A 16,168-nucleotide genomic window follows, 5' to 3' on the forward strand; every position below is an offset into this window, starting at 1 on the left:
GACAGAGTGTAACTCTATAAAAGCTACACAATAACCCAGGTCGACAACCAAATGAAGGTTATTCAAATGTATTACAAATTCAAAAATAGTTAGGACATACACAAATCTTAGCGTGAAATACAGTGGAAACAGAAGAAATCAGGAATTGTCTGAAGAGGTTCACTCAATGCAACATGAAAAGAATGACCAGTTCTATGATGATTATGCAGGAAATGAGATAGCAAAAGTTCAGGTTACCCAGCATCGGCACTCCGTTGGTATAAAGCATTTAATTCTATCTATCCTTACTCTAACTCTGGAAGTGTGATACCTAAATCAGTATATTGGCAAAAAAGGATTGCAAGAGAAAATGTGTCAGTATGTAGAGCCTTCCTAGAAGTCACTCTACTATAGATGGGTCCGAGGCATCCTGGGTGAACAGTTGTCTAACCTTCTAACGCTGCACTCTAGTTTCGCCCTTTTTGGCGATTTAAACTACTGGTTCAACGACACTAATGCTGGTCCCCATGCCACTGAGCTTTTCGAGACTCTTAATAGTCTGAACCTCACGCAACAGATCACCTATCCCACCCACAATAAGGGTCATATCTTGGACCAGATTTGGACTTGTAATCTGGGATCATCTCCACCTGATGTCTCCCCCTGTGTCTGGTCTGATCATTATCTAGTTGATACTATCATTACTATCACCGGTCAGATTCCCCCTCCTCTGATGGCTGGCGGTTTCTCACGGAAATGGAGTACTTATGACTCTCAAGGCTTTCTTACGGCCCTTGCCGATACCCGTCCAGCCTTCCTCCCCTCAAATGATATAGACAGCATCGAACATGATCTTGGCTCTTGGCTAGAATCGGCCAGCAACCTCTTTGCCCCCCTGGTCAAATTTCCTAGTACTAGGCACCGCAGCTCCCATAGATGGTTCTCTGGTGATCTCAAGCTCCTGAAATTAAAAACACGTCAATCAGAACGCACCTGGAGACGCGACTACTCCGACTTAGCTCGACAGTCCTATCTAGCTGCGCGTAAAGAATATAAAACTGCCATCAGCCTAGCCAAAATGGAAAATTTTTCCCACAGGATCTCGTCAGCAGCTGATAAATCTAAGGAGGTGTTCAGAGTTATGGATGAACTCACCACTGATGACAGAACCCTCCCAGCCCAGACCCCTACTCAAGAGGCCTGTGACACCCTCAATTCTTTCTTTCTAGATAAAATTTCGAAAATCAAAAAATCCATCCCTTCCTCTCCCCAGTCCCCTCCACCGGTTCTCTGTACCAACTATTCCTCGACTTTCTCTCTTTTCCCAGTCCTGGATTCCACTTCACTAGCGGAACTGGCAATCCGGGTGAAATCTGGTTCCCCGAATGATCGCTGCCCGCCATCTGTCCTACGAAGCATATGCCTGAACCTGCCTGACTGCATTCTACCTTTACTTAACGGGGCACTTAACAGCGGCATCGTTCCGACCTCTTTCAAGGAGGCCATTCTAGTGCCTCTTCTTAAAAAACCTGGCGCCGATCCCGCGGAGCCCTCGAACTACCGCCCCATCTCCCTCCTTCCGTACTTTTCAAAATTGATGGAGGCCCATGTCACCCGGTGTTTATCAAACTTTATTGAATCATCCAACCGCCTCGAGCCCAACCAAGCTGGTTTCAGACCTGCCCATTCTACTGAGCATGTTATTCTGGCAGTCCTGGATACACTCAGGAACAACGCGGACGCCGGGCTTCCCCAAGCCCTTGTCCTCCTGGATCTATCAGCCGCGTTCGACACGGTGGACCATAACATCCTTCTCCACCGTGTCGGGCAGGCAGGCATCCAGGGTACCGCCCTCAGTTGGGTTAAGTCCTTCCTTACTGGAAGAACACAGGCGGTCCGCCTGGGGCCCTTTACTGCTACCAAAACCCCCACGTCCTGTGGAGTCCCTCAGGGCTCCTCTTTATCGCCGCTATTATTTAACCTATATCTCCAGCCCCTGATTCAATCTCTTCAAAAATGGGACATTGTCGTCTATAACTATGCCGACGACTTACAGATCATTCTTCCGCTTAATTCTCCTCATGCCATCAAAACTTTTCATGCAGTCATGATTCACATTCAAGGTTGGATGAACCAGAATCAATTGAAACTTAACCCCGGGAAAACTGAGCTTCTCCTCCCGGGACTCAGCCACACTCACTGGGGCCCGCAGTTTTGGCCCCCGGAGCTAGGCTCCCCCCCAATCCCGGTGAAAGCCGTAAAGAGTCTGGGAGTGATTATTGACTCTGAACTTTCTCTCAGAGCACAGGTGGGCTCGGTAATATCTTCCTGCATGTACCAACTGCGGAAGATCCGTAAAGTCCGTCACCTTCTTCCCTCTCTTGCACTCACCCAAGTTGTCATCTCACTGGTGCTCTCCCGTTTGGACTTCTCTAACTCCATCTATCATGGCCTTCCCTCATCTCTGACACATCGTCTCCAAGTTGTCCAGAACCAAGCGGCCCGTTTAATTTCTAACACCCCTAGATGGCAGTCAGCCAAACCTCTACTCCACAGTCTTCACTGGCTCCCGATCGATCAAAGGGCAGCTTTCAAGGTGGCTTGCCTCACATTCAAAACCCTTCAGTGCCCTGGTCCCGCGTTTGTAAAATCTCTTGTTCGTTCCTACCATCCTCAGCGTGATCTCCGATCTGCCCACAGCCATCTGCTAGCCACCCCCAAAATCAGAACCAAGAAATTCGGTGGTCGCCGGTTTTCCCATCTTGCCCCTGGACTTTGGAATCCCCTCCCACTCTCCATTAAATCCTCCTCCTCTCTTATGAACTTCAGGAAACTTCTTAAGACTTATCTTTTCCCTCTTCTCAGTTAGAATCCCGTTTTCTCTTGCCTCCCCCTCATTCACTCTGTCTGTCAGCGCCAGGAAGCTTCGGCGATAGTGCGCTTTACAAATCTCACCTAAGATAAGATAAGATGAAGCCACAAGCACGAAATGGAGCAAGTCAGCACTCAGGTGCTCTCTGTGAGGCAGGCAAACAGGAATGAGGTGTCTGTCCCTCTCTACATTGCATCATATACTCAAAGTTGTATCCAGCAAATGTCCCATAAGGTTTATTCTCACACATACTCGATAGTAGGGTAAGCCACAAAACGTTTTGTGACGTAGATTCCCTTTCCGGCCTTCTCCATGTACACCCCTCTGAAACAGTTCGTCTATGATCACGTCTCCTTCTCCCATGTGGAAACACTTCCCTCCACCTTAATGTTTCGCCAGGCCAAGCTAACTGCAACTCCTTCATTCCACAACTGATCTAATGGAACAATACCCTTACTCTTCACTAACAATTTCTGTCCCCCTGAAATGCAAACATGGTAACAAATAGCATTTTACAAATTCACATGAGAACTTAAGCATTAGTTCGGAAATGAGAACATTTCAAAAGGTACCACAGATCTAGGCCTAAGACTTAAGTTAAAATAATAAATGCACAGGTGTGTACATTAGTATTTTGCATAAAATCATTAACGTTCACAAAGAACATTTCTCTAACCACAGTAATACATATGTTTTCGACTATATCATTAGCCCAAGGAAACATTCAAAATAAAAATAACATATCACTGCACCACATCACTAAGGAGGCCTAGCTAAGCAGGTTACATTGGTTACACATTTCAACACAAGTTCTAGGTGGGAATTATTAAGCTTTACATTCAAATGCATTAATTTTGCAAGAACATGTTGTTTGATCTATGTTTCCTCTAACATCTAATTTCAACATAACACTAAATAATATGAGAGTCCCTACTACAAGCAATTACACCACACTCCTAACAGGTACCCCATGTAGGATATACTTTTTTGCGCTCTAACAAAGCAATGGGGAGTGGTGCTCAGAAGTTAAAGCTTCTTGAGGTCTTGGGATGTCCACCCATCAAAACTAATTGATCTTTATAGAGACATATCTCCTTTATGTTCACCCCAATATTATTGGGGTCACACAGGGTACATTGCCTTAGCCCCAAAGGGAAATGCACCCTCTTCAGATTAAATGAGAACTGGCATGTGTTTCTCTCTCTTCTTCAAGTGAGTTATGCTTTGGTAGACAGGGAATCTTATGAGTTAGACAATCCTGTTACAGAATATCTTATCGGCAGGTGTCAATAGAATATACACCCACCCCTGATCCCCAAATAGGAATGTGCATGAAAGAATGGTATTTCACAGTTATAGTATTATTTATTATGTAGTATATGTCTACAGACTACAGAGCATGCGTATCCGAATAATCATACATATTATAAACAATTCAGAAGATTATATGCATTTCAGGGCAAATGTTAGGTAGGGCCAATAATATTTCATTACACATGCCTAACCTCTTTCTCTATTCCCTACTCAAAGTGTCTAAATATTGTCAGAGATTCAATTTATAATGCATTATTAGTTTACTAAACTTGTATAATTCAAAGACATGTATCGTTTCTCTGTATGCCTTAAGATGTAATCGTGCAAGGAGTTGGAACTCCATTTAGCATCTCCCCTCAGCAACCAGCTCTCATGCTTGACTCCTGCTTTGCTTCTCGAATGAGCAAACAATGCTCCTTTACATTGGTAAACAAAAGCTACAGATGCTAATGCCACCTTTGTATTCTTCTTTCAAAGGCTGATCTCTACAAGTCATATTTCCTTGCATCTGCGGTTACAACACAAGCAGTAGAGAAATGGTAAGTTTTCCTTCCCTGTCGTGTTAGTTTAAATGGTATCAGAAAATATGGAGTTTCTAAACATAAAACATGGTGATCGAGCACACATTTATTAGCATTGCTATTCAGTCAGGCTGCTTTCTTAGTTCTGTGCCTACACACATATTACCTATTATTAAATGAACCCATGTTAACTCAGAATCAGGCTTGGCTTGTAACATGCACTATTATCATATGAAAGCTTTTCCACACACAACAGCTCTAGGGACAGATGGTCTTGTCACTACAGAAAGTACCACCTATGAGCGTACTACACATCCTTTGTAATAAATGCAAATGAGCTCAGCGGTCACATTCACAACACTGAAGTGATACACAGGGGCCTCTAGTCGAAAGGAAGAGCATTCTAAGAGTACCAAAACATGTTCACAAACTGAAAATTAATGGTTTGTTGCTTGACTAGTTTACTTTTAATTGGTGTCAGACCGGCACCCGTAAAATGTTCTCCATCCAACACTCGAACAATTTTAGTGTCGGTTTAGCAGTGATACAATGACATATAGGGTTAGTCCAGCACTAGACCACACCATGTGGTTCCCAAACATGGCATGGTAACAGTAACAACAGGATATCTATTCAAAAGATGTCGCCTATTGCTTTATAAGGGTATCCAATCATAATGCAAGCCACACTTACAAGGGCTCATCATAATCATAAGAACTTTATTTCGCTCAAAAGATCATAAAAGTACACATGGTCATAGAATCTACAACACTCAATTTGTAAGACATACAACACGAATCAATTTTTTAAAGTAACACCATACACGTTAAAACACAATGGGGCATATTCTCAAAAACTTGTGATAACTACTGCAAAATTAGCTTAACGCAACTCTTCACATTGCAGTCTATCGTGGGAAATTAACGCTGTGTCAACGTGGTATTCCCAACACTGCGGTACCATGCGATAGTCCCACGATAACGCGTCAAATGAACACATTAAAACCAAAGCGACGCCGCAAAAACGCAAAACACAAACGCGAAAATAGTAGTGATGATGCCAATTGCGATACAAAAATCAGCGAAAACCAGCCACAGGCCTGCAAGTCCCACGCGTCATGTGTGAAAATGCACTATAAAACTAGAAAAAAAACATACAAACAAAAGCCAAAGAACAGCGAAGCACAATGGAGGTAGCCAGAGCAAGTACAGAGGACAACCAGAACCCCACAAGCCCCCCTGAGGAACAGCCTGGGACCTCGGGGTCAGGGAAGGGCAAGGACAAGAAGAGTAGGAAGAAGCGGTTTAGTCCGCAGGAAAACAGGATTCTGATAACAGAGGTGATAGAACACCATCAACTACTGTTCGTCACCTCCACTGTGTCACTGGGAACAAAAAATGGAATATGGCAGAACATCGTGGACAAGGTGAATGCAGTCGGAGTGCTGAAGAGGACAAAGGAAGAGGTCATGAGGCGCTGGAATGACGTTGTTATAATCTGGTCCCAGTTCCTTTCCCCGTCCCCCCTCCCCTTCCTCGCCTTTTGGACTTGCCTATCTCTGGAATGTTGGGGACAGAAGCTCATGTTAGAACGTTGGGCATCAGAGCGGAGAGGCTGAAGGATCCACTACTAATAAACCTGTTCTCCTGAACACCTGTCTTGGAGAGATTTATTACAACAGTTAATTTGGCGACGAGTGAACCTACCGGGCTGGGGACGGTCTGGATCCTTTCCCCAGTTGCATTCTGCCTTCCGTTGAGTCTCCAGGGCACTGAACTCACATCAACGTCTTCCTGGGTTGAGTGTTCGTACACTTATGAGAGCGCTGTCTTCCTCTCACCCAACAACCTTGTGCCTGGCGAGTTCCTGCTTCGTATTGACAAGCTCATGTTCGAGGGCCTGCCGTTATTGTCACCGGGTTGCCTGCTCCCGTATCCTTCTAAGGAGAGTGCCTTTGATGTGCCTTCGTCCGGAACTCACAAGCAGCGCCTGCTTTGTGCTGGGTTGTGTACTCCGTGAGGTGCTCTTTTCCTGCTCCGTGCCTGAGGTGGTGAGTGCATTCCTGTCAGCGTTGTGGCGGCGTTATGTGGAGAGTGCGACCCTGCCAGCGCTGAGGTGGCGTCTGTGGTGAGTGTATCCTGTCAGCGCTGAGGCGGCGTTCGCTTCCGGCTCGTTTCCTGGTGTTCTGTCCTGGTAGTGACTTTACCTCACGGAGGACGCTCCCCAGAGAGACGCTGCTCCTTATTTCATCGGACCTGCTCCACCTGCTGGGCAAAGTATCAACTGCGCAGTAAACTCTTTTTACCAGCCTTTCCAGCCTGCTTCGAATCTATTCGCTGACAGGCTCAGCTGATTTAACTCTCTTTGATTTACTTTGGGGGTCAACCCTATTACATTATCGCCTCAAATTGGGTGGGGTTTTCTTCTTCCTTCTTTTCTCTCTCTATCCCCTGTGCCTTTCTGTCAAATTTATCGCCCTAGTATTCTGCCTCTATCCTTTCATTTTTTCCACATTTCAGTAAATTCCTCTTTCCTCCTTGCTTCCTTATCATGTCCGCATTTGCAATGTCGCAACCCGCTCCATTCCTTGATGAGAGTGGTGACCCAGCAGTTCCATGGAAAAAATGGGTAAACCTATTTGAATCCTACCTTATCGCTATTGGGGGTGACAGATTTTCTGCGGTGCGTAAACAACATGTTCTGCTGCATAATCTGGGGAAACAGGGGAGAGAAATTTTTGATGACTTACCTGATTCTATTGTTGACAATGTAAATGTGGAGGCAGTGAGGGAGGGGGATGTCCAACATGATGTGTATCAGTTAACATTATTGAAATTGGAGGCACAATTTGGTGACAAAATTAATATTGTCTTAGAACGTCACAAATTTTTCTTGCGCATACAGGGGAAAAGTGGGAAAGTGATAAATTACATAGCTGCTTTGAGAGGTTTAGCCTCTACATGCGAATTTGGTATGTTAACCGAGTCTCTAATCAGGGATCAGTTAGTAAGATGTACTAGTAACAAGAAAATTCAAGAAAGACTACTAGCAGAAGCCTCAGATTTGAAACATGCAATTGATATTGCTAAAAGCATAGAACATACAGCTTACTGTATGAACGAAATGAAGGAAGCAGTCGAGGTAAAACAAGTCGCAGAGAGCAGTGTGCACAAAATATCTAGCAAAGACAACAAGCACAAACCTCCAGTTACTGGTCCTGATGTACACACTGCAGTGGGTAACAAACCTAAATGTTACAGGTGCGGGAATCCCAATCATCTGGCCAACAGTATGAATTGTCCTGCTAGGGGTGTCGTATGTAGCAAGTGTAAGAAAAGGGGTCATTTCTCTAAAGTATGTCATAATGCAAAAACCAATGTCACCCATATGATAGGGAGTGATTTAGATCCACAACCCCTTAGCGATGATATAGTTTTCCAAGTGGCCAACTTTTCTGAATGTAGTAGCACTGTCTACCCGAAGTGCGAAGTATTGTTGTACAATGTTAAGTATGAAGTTTACGCTGATTCTTGTTCCCCATATACACTCGTGAATGAAGCTAGGTTTCTGGCTAATTCCGGGGCACAAACGTATAGCCTGCTGCCCCCAGACATCAAACCAGGGGGATACAACCAAGATCCTATACCGCTGGTGGGGATGCTACTTATGAACATTGACTTCAAAGATAGATCGACGGTGGGGAAAGTTTACATCACAAAGAACGGGTCTAATCTCCTTGGATGGAAACACCAAAAGGAATTGGGAATCAAATTAGACCCCAACGCACCGGAACCGGTGTACCTGATCGACAGGTCCAACAGTGGGAGGGAAATATGCAACACATTCCCAGAGGTGTTTACGGACAAATTAGAACTCCTAAAAGGTTTTCTCCACAAGATTAAACTTAAGGCCAATGCCAAACCTATCGTTCACAAACCAAGGTCCATTCCACTTTTGACAAGAGAGCCGCTCAAGAAGGAGCTGGACAGATTGGTAAAGTGCAAGGTCATAGAGAGAATTGAGAGCTCCGAATGGTTGGCGCCCATCGTGGTAGCAGCAAAAGGGGGAAACAATGGGATCCGTCTATGTGTGGACCTCAGGGATTTGAACTCTAATATTTGAGTGGACAGACACCCTCTCCCCAACATAAATGAAATGCTGTCTGCAATCCACGGTGCAAAAGTCTTTACAGTTTCTAGACCTATCCTCAGCATACCACCAAGTTGCTCTCCATCCGGAATATAAACCTCTCACCTCTTTCATAATCCCGCATGGGGCGTATCAGTTTTCCAGATTACCTTTCGGATTGGCGGCGGCGGCGGCAGTATTTCAACGCATCATGCAACATATACTGCAAGGTATGGGAAAGGTTCTTTGCTTCCAAGATGACATCTTGATTCATGGTTCATCCGCTGAAGAACATAATAATAATTTAGAAGCGGTGTTGACCAGACTCAGTAAGGCAGATTTCACCACTCAGAGGGACAAATGCAAAATTGGGGTGGAATTGGTAGTCTATCTCGGTCACACCATATCAAGCGAGGGAATCAAACCCAAATCCAGTTTGGTAGACTCCGTTAAGCTAGACCCAGAGCCCACCAACAAGGAGGAGCTCAAATCATTTCTGGGCCTAGCGGAATATATGGCTAAATTCGTCAAAAACTTTGCAGACCAGGTGCGTCCCCTCAGAGAATTGCTGAAGAAGGGTTCTAAGTTTGAGTGGAGTCAAGATCATCAATCAGCTTTCCAACTCATCAAGAAGGCAATCGTGGATGCCCCTATTCTGAGTGCTTTTGACCCCAATGCCAAAACCACTCTTACCACAGAAGCTAGCACAAAGGGTTTAGGAGCTTCACTCACGCAGAAGACTAATGGACAAGAGACTGTGATAGCTTTCGCATCTAGAACATTGAGAGATGCCGAATTAAACTACTCCACAGTTGAAAAAGAGGCTTTGGCTTGTTACTGGGCCATAAACCACTTTAAATATTTCTTGTGGGGTATCCCATTTGTGCTGAGAACGGACCACAAACCCTTACTACCGTTATTCTCCACTAAACGCCTGGAAAGTACTACTCCGAGAATATCAAAATTGGTGCTGAGTCTGCAAGGGTTCAACTACTCCATGGTATACGTCCCTGGGAGTGACAACAGGGTAGCGGACTGTCTCTCAAGGCTACCCGTGATCGGGGGGGATCCGATGCAAAACCCACCGGAGGAGACAATCCTGTTGGTGGAGATTCCAGCCATCAATCGTGAGGAGTGGGAGAAATCCTTAAGGGAGGACAACGAATTCGTTACATTGAAGAATATGATTCGCACAGGATGGCCGGTTAACAAATCTGAGGTGCCGGAATCTATCCGCCAATTCTGGCCTGTGCAAGATGAACTATCCATTGTAAGAGAGCATATTTGTAGAGGAAGTAAAATCATTCCCCCTAAAAACATGTATGAAAGAATAGTTCAGATTGCACATGAGGGTCACCCGGGGAGGAGCATGACCAAAAGCAAGATCAGGCAGCATTATTGGTTCCCCGGTATGGATTCGAGAGTGGAGGAACAAGTAAAGAATTGCACAGCATGCGGTTCCAGTGACAAAACCAAAGTGGTTCGCAAGTCACCGCTAATCCCAGTCGAGGTCCCTACCATACCCTGGGAAAAATTGGGATTGGATATAATCGTCCCCTTAATCTGCTGAACCAATCCCATAGGTTCATGTTTGTTCTGATTGACTACCACTCTCATTGGATTGTAACGAGAATGGTAGCCTCCATCACAACGGCGTCGTTTTTAAGTTTTCTGAGAGATACCTTCTCTAAAGAGGGTATACCAGGCGTCATAATAACGGACAACGGGGTCCAATTCGTATCTGAAGACATGAAGCAGTTCATGTCCACACTGTCCATCACACATCTCAAGTCACCACTCTACTGTCCCAAAGCCAATGGACTGGTGGAAAGGGCAAACAGGATGCTAAAGAACACCATTCAGCTTGCATTGAGCTCTCAGGTACCGGTGGAGGAGGCCATTAGGAAGATGCTGTGGTCGTATCATACGACTCCCAATGCTGTCTCAGGAGTGTCACCGTTTGTTTCACTCAAAGGTAGGAACCCTGGTTCTAAACTTACGCCCAACTGGCTTAATGGAGGAACTCCTGTATGGGTGGACAGAGACTCCGTATTAGAGAAAACTCAGAAACACCAACAAGACTACAAACTCAGGTACGATAGTCGATGGGGAACATCCACAAAAAAGTGGAGAGAAGGCCAATGGGTGGTTGTTAAGAGGCCTTCTCTGTCTAAGTCCAAGATCTCCTCATTTTCCAAACCACTGAGGATAACTAAGGTCAACAACAATTCGGTAGTGCTTGAAGACGGTGGCACGTGGAGCATGGATAACATAGCTGGTTGTCCAAGCACAATTTGTACCAAGCCATCCGGCGGGAGTGACCAGAGTCTGGCAAGGCCCAGTGGGGAGGAGCCCAAAGTTGCAAGAGTACGTAGACCCCCAAGTTGGCAATCTAACTACAAAATGTGACCTTAACCAATCATTGGGCTCACGGTCTACCTCTCTTATGTCGTGAGGGATTTTGCTAAGGGTTGTGTAATGTTATAGGATTGTTTTTCTCATGCATTTCTCCATTCATGTTAGGCCTTGGGGATTGTTTATCTCGAAATGTTGTCTGTGTTATGGGAGTCCTGACAATTCTCCTTGTACCTTTTGGGTGGGGAACGTTTATATTATTAGCTATGCTTGTTTATAGTATGAGCCATGTTTGTTTATAAACTGCTTTGTCCCGCAGGGAGATGTGTTATAATCTGGTCCCGGTTCCTTTCCCCGTCCCCCCTCCCCTTCCTCGCCTTTTGGACTTGCCCATCTCTGGAATGTTGGGGACAGAAGCTCATGTTAGAACGTTGGGCATCAGAGCGGAGAGGCTGAAGGATCCACTACTAATAAACCTGTTCTCCTGAACACCTGTCTTGGAGAGATTTATTACAACAGACGTGAAGCGCAAAACCAAGCAGAGACTCGCAAACAACCGGAAGACAGCAATGGAGACTGGCGGTGGGAGTCCAGCGTCACAGGAGGAGCTGGATGACATGGAGGAAATGGTGTCCACAGTCATCAGTGGGGAGACTGTGGCAGGAGTTGGGGGCCCAGACACTGCTCAACATGACTGGACACAACAGCAACAGGGTGAGTAACGAGATGGGCACAATGGCACACATGCACAATTAAGCATAGCACATCTGCGGACAAACCATGCCCCAGCCCCCAACTCCCACCAAGAGACCAATGCACACAAGTATGCAACATCTCAACACTGCATAAGCACAGAAGCCAGAGGCACACTGCATGTAAGGGATAAGGGGCAGCTAAATCAGAGCTGCAGGGGTGACTCCCCCAAAATGCGGCACACAGACATCACATGCAGAGCACATCAACATTGACAATGATGTGGTACAAACCGCAACACGTCCACAACAGAACAGAGGACACAACTGGTGCTGCATGTGCGTAGAAACTGGCCAATCCCTCATGGCATATAAGGGAAATGTGAGATGATGATGTACAAGTACAAACACACATCCGTGATGTTGTCGAAAAGTCCACTGTCCCGCATCAAATAGGCAGCTTCCCCCAAACAGTCACAATCTACACTGTCATGCAGTCTGAATGGAAACATGTACAATGCATCAACATACATGTGAACACAATGTTAAACTGATTCTCCCCTTTACATTGAAGGGGGGAAATCCAACACCTTCTGCAGAGCAGTCCGAACCCCTCTTTTCTGATGACGAAGAGGACCACCACACCTTCGACTCCAATGCCTTCCAATAGCTCGTGGAGAGCCTCCACAGCCCACTTCCAGGAGTAGGGCAGCCCAGCTGCTACGAGGAGAACCCACCCCCTGCACAGAACACACAGCATGCAGCACCCATCACCACGGCTGCCTCCCAGGACTCCCACGACAAACACATGGCCTTCCAACGCCGTGTGTTGGGGTGCCAGGAGAAGCAGGCTGAACAGGTGCAGGTGGGGTTCAACCACATGGCAGCCAAACTAGACACCATACGTGAGTGTCTAATTCCCATCAGGAAACAATCACAGTCTCTAACGGATACCCACAATCCGCTCCATGCTCTCCAACGAACCATGGCTGACATCGCTAGAGTCCTGACTCTGTGACAAGAATGACTGTCCAGTCAGAGTGGCTCCAGCAAACTCGCCTGGGAGTTGGAACACATGCGGAGGATCATGGAGAACATGGAGCGGACGCAGGCGGAAAGAGTGGCGGCCACGGCTGCACACCAGCGAGAGGTAGCTGGGTCCCTCAATGCCCTAAAGACCCTCCTCATGGCATTGCTGCCACAAGGCCTGGCGCTGATGCATGCTGCTGCTACCACCCCATTCACATCTCTGGCCCCCGATGTGTCAGTGCCACACAGTGCGGCACATTCCACCTCCTGCCCCTGATGTGTCACTGCCACACAGTGCTGGAGACAGAACACCACCACACACACGTGAGGCACATGCAACAGCAGAGGACGAAGATGCAAATGAATCTGCCTCCGTAGTCAGAAGAGGGCAGTAGCATTCATCTCCGCCATGTGGCCTGTTTCTGCCCTCTGCATCATCACCTTCCACTGTCCCCCGATGCACTCTGCGAGACTTACCTTGGACCTCGACAAGGACTGCCATATTCTGTTTGGTCACCAGTGACAGCTCTCAGACTGCGGACTGAACTCCTCCTCTTCTGATGTACTTGTCATTCCCTGAAGGACTCTGGCTGGCCCTCCACAGGCCAACAATGTTAAGTGGGGTTTGCATGGCCCTGTACTGCTCCAGCTGCAACACTCCACTGAATGTGCAATAAACATTCATGTTAACACAGATGTGTCATGTCTATGATCTTTAAAGTGTGGAAGTATAGATTAATGTAGGGTCAGTGATTTCCCCTTAAGTCCATGTTGCTCATGATGTGGGACTTGGGTCAGAGGGTGACACATTGCCGATTGTGGTCTGGGTGGCGCCGCCACTGCAGCAGGGATACATCCATTAGTTGCTTCCTTGTCCTGCCCAGGACGGAACCACCCTTACGCTGGACTGGCATATGCCAGGACAGCCCACTCTGCTTACGCGCGCAGGGGGGGAACGACAACGCTACATGTCCCAGATCTTTCCTGTAGGGATCTGCTGCTCACAGGTCTAGGTGTCAGCATGCCACAGCCACTCCCTCATGGCTGGTTTACACCCACACCACACCCATCCAGCACAGGCATCACAGGACATGTGACCCTGGCAATAAAAAGGGCCTGGTGCACGTGCTGGATGCCATTGCCACTCTCTAACTCGGTGTCTTCGTGTGGTTATCATTCATGCATGAGTGACTAGGGCCCCACCACCTTGCATTGCCCAGTGCCGGGTGTGACATGATGGCGTACGCACCACGGGACTCGATCATAAGGGGTCCATGGCTAGTGGTGCACAGACTTGGTGGCACCGGATACACTGCAGCAGGCACAGGCACACCGCCACGGGATGGTGTCTTTCGGTGCACTGAGGTAGGGGCACCTAAAGTGCTGAGCGGGTGTGGAGCCTGTGATGATGCGCCATCCTGGCAGTCCGGACTGGCAAGGATTTTGTGTGAGCCCTTCTGGACTGCAGTGTAGGCTTGAGCCAGTGAGCAGTGAAGGCCTCCCGCCACGTGGCGTTGCCTCGCGGTTCACAGAGTTAGTGGCACCTCAAGAGTTGAGCGGGTGTGCACACTGCGATGATGCCGTGTGCACTGAATTGGTCTCTGCCATTGCAAAATCAAGACCCAGAATCAAGTGTGTGACCTGGTGGCCGGCGGTGCAGGGCTGCATGATGTGGAAGGTGCCATGGTCGTGGGCCATGGGCTTGGAGCTCCCACCGGCACATGGTGAGCACTCTTGGAGATACGCCGGTGGCGGAAGGTGAGCGGTGACGCCTGGTTGCGCAGGGGTGGGCAGTCACCGCTGAGCATCCAGGGGGGCTGGGGTGCTGCACACTGGTTGCGCAGGGGCAGACAAGCGAAGATGGCGTGTGCTACTGTATGGACTCTGCCATTCATGTCTCTGGAAACTGTTTCAGATGAGAGACCTGGGGGACTGCAGTGTATACCGGCATCTGGTTGGAGACACTCCAGTGGTAGCAGGTGAGCAGTGAGGCCTGGGTCTGCAGTGTCAGCACTCTCTCTCCCTCTCTCCCTCTCTCTCTCCCTCTCTCTCCCCCTCTCTCTCCCCCTCTCTCTCTCTCTCTCTCTCTCACTCTCTCTCTCCCCCTCTTTCTCTCTCTCCCTCTCTCTCTCTCTCCCTCTCTCCCTCTATCTCTCTCCCTCTCTTTCTCTCTTTATCTCTATCGCTCTCTCTCTTTCGCTCTCTCTCTCTGTACTTTGATGAGCACATGACACCTCCTTATCTAGATTTCTGTCTTGCAGGCTGTGACTTACAGAATGTCCTGAGAAGACCCGCCATGACTCTTCAGAATTGTTGTTTTGGGTTCATTCTGTAATAAACATCTTATTTGGATATTATGAGGTGAATGTATGATTTTCCTATTTCTGATTACACATGTATGTTAGGCGTTGTGATTGTGCAACTTCAGGCGAATTGTTTGGTTCATGATTTCGTGGAGTTGATGTGCAATATCTTTGTCCAAAGGGGAGGGGATGCTCAGGGGGGCCCTGGGGTGGGGCCCGGGGAGGGTGGGGGTTATCCTGGGGGTGGTGGCGGTGGGTGTTGTTGCCCTATTGGGGCTCCGGGCTGCATGTTCAGTTGCTCCAGGGCATCTGTTGTTTTTCATGTGTGGCTGTGGGCTGTGCTCCCTTGTCTGGTGCCGGTTGTCGTCTGACTTTACACCAGGTAAGAGCATGTGTTAAAATCCTGCTGCTAACACACCTTATCACATGTTTTGTGAACTTATCGCCGATCTGGCTGGTCGTTGACAATGTTGTGGAGTGGTGTTGTCGCGGCCTTTTGCTCGGGAACGCCTACTCTCATTAGCGATAGTTGCCGGGGTCATCTATGGCGATGTTTTTTGTGGATGCTATCGCAGGTAAACTGGTGATATCAGCTGTTTGCACCAGCTTGTGAATGGGGCGATAAATTTATCGTGACTTAGGCTGCGATAAAGTGCCGATAACTCGGCGATAGATCCTTGAGAATATGCCCCAATATTCACAAATGTGGGATCACACTTTCCAAACGGCAACAAGCCAGTGCAAATTTCGCAAAAACATATTACCATCATATATTACACAGTAGGTGAAACTCCTAATTAGGCCTGGGCTAAAACTCCGTTCCGCTTGCAGAAATTGCGATAATTTGACATTTTCGCGTTCCGCGGAGAGCGCGAAAATGTCAAAATTTCCGCAATCCGCATCTTACCGGAAATTTTTTGCTTGATCGTGCTGTAAAAAAACTACATTCTCGCGTGCGCGCGATCGCCTTACCTG

The 16,168-nt window shown here is 47.4% G+C and overlaps 1 long non-coding RNA gene across 1 annotated transcript; it reads left to right on the forward strand.

Moving 5' to 3' along the window:
* The first annotated feature begins 4,646 nt into the window (after window positions 1-4,646).
* LOC146785732 (uncharacterized) lies at window positions 4,647-15,239 on the forward strand. Its single transcript, XR_014970910.1, has 3 exons — window positions 4,647-4,704; window positions 14,806-14,869; window positions 15,152-15,239. It is a non-coding gene; the product is annotated as an uncharacterized LOC146785732 (long non-coding RNA).
* The last annotated feature ends 929 nt before the right edge of the window (window positions 15,240-16,168 follow it).

The sequence above is a fragment of the Triturus cristatus genome, chromosome 11 (genome assembly GCF_964204655.1).
Source record: "Triturus cristatus chromosome 11, aTriCri1.1, whole genome shotgun sequence".
Classification (NCBI taxonomy): Eukaryota; Metazoa; Chordata; class Amphibia; order Caudata; family Salamandridae; genus Triturus; species Triturus cristatus.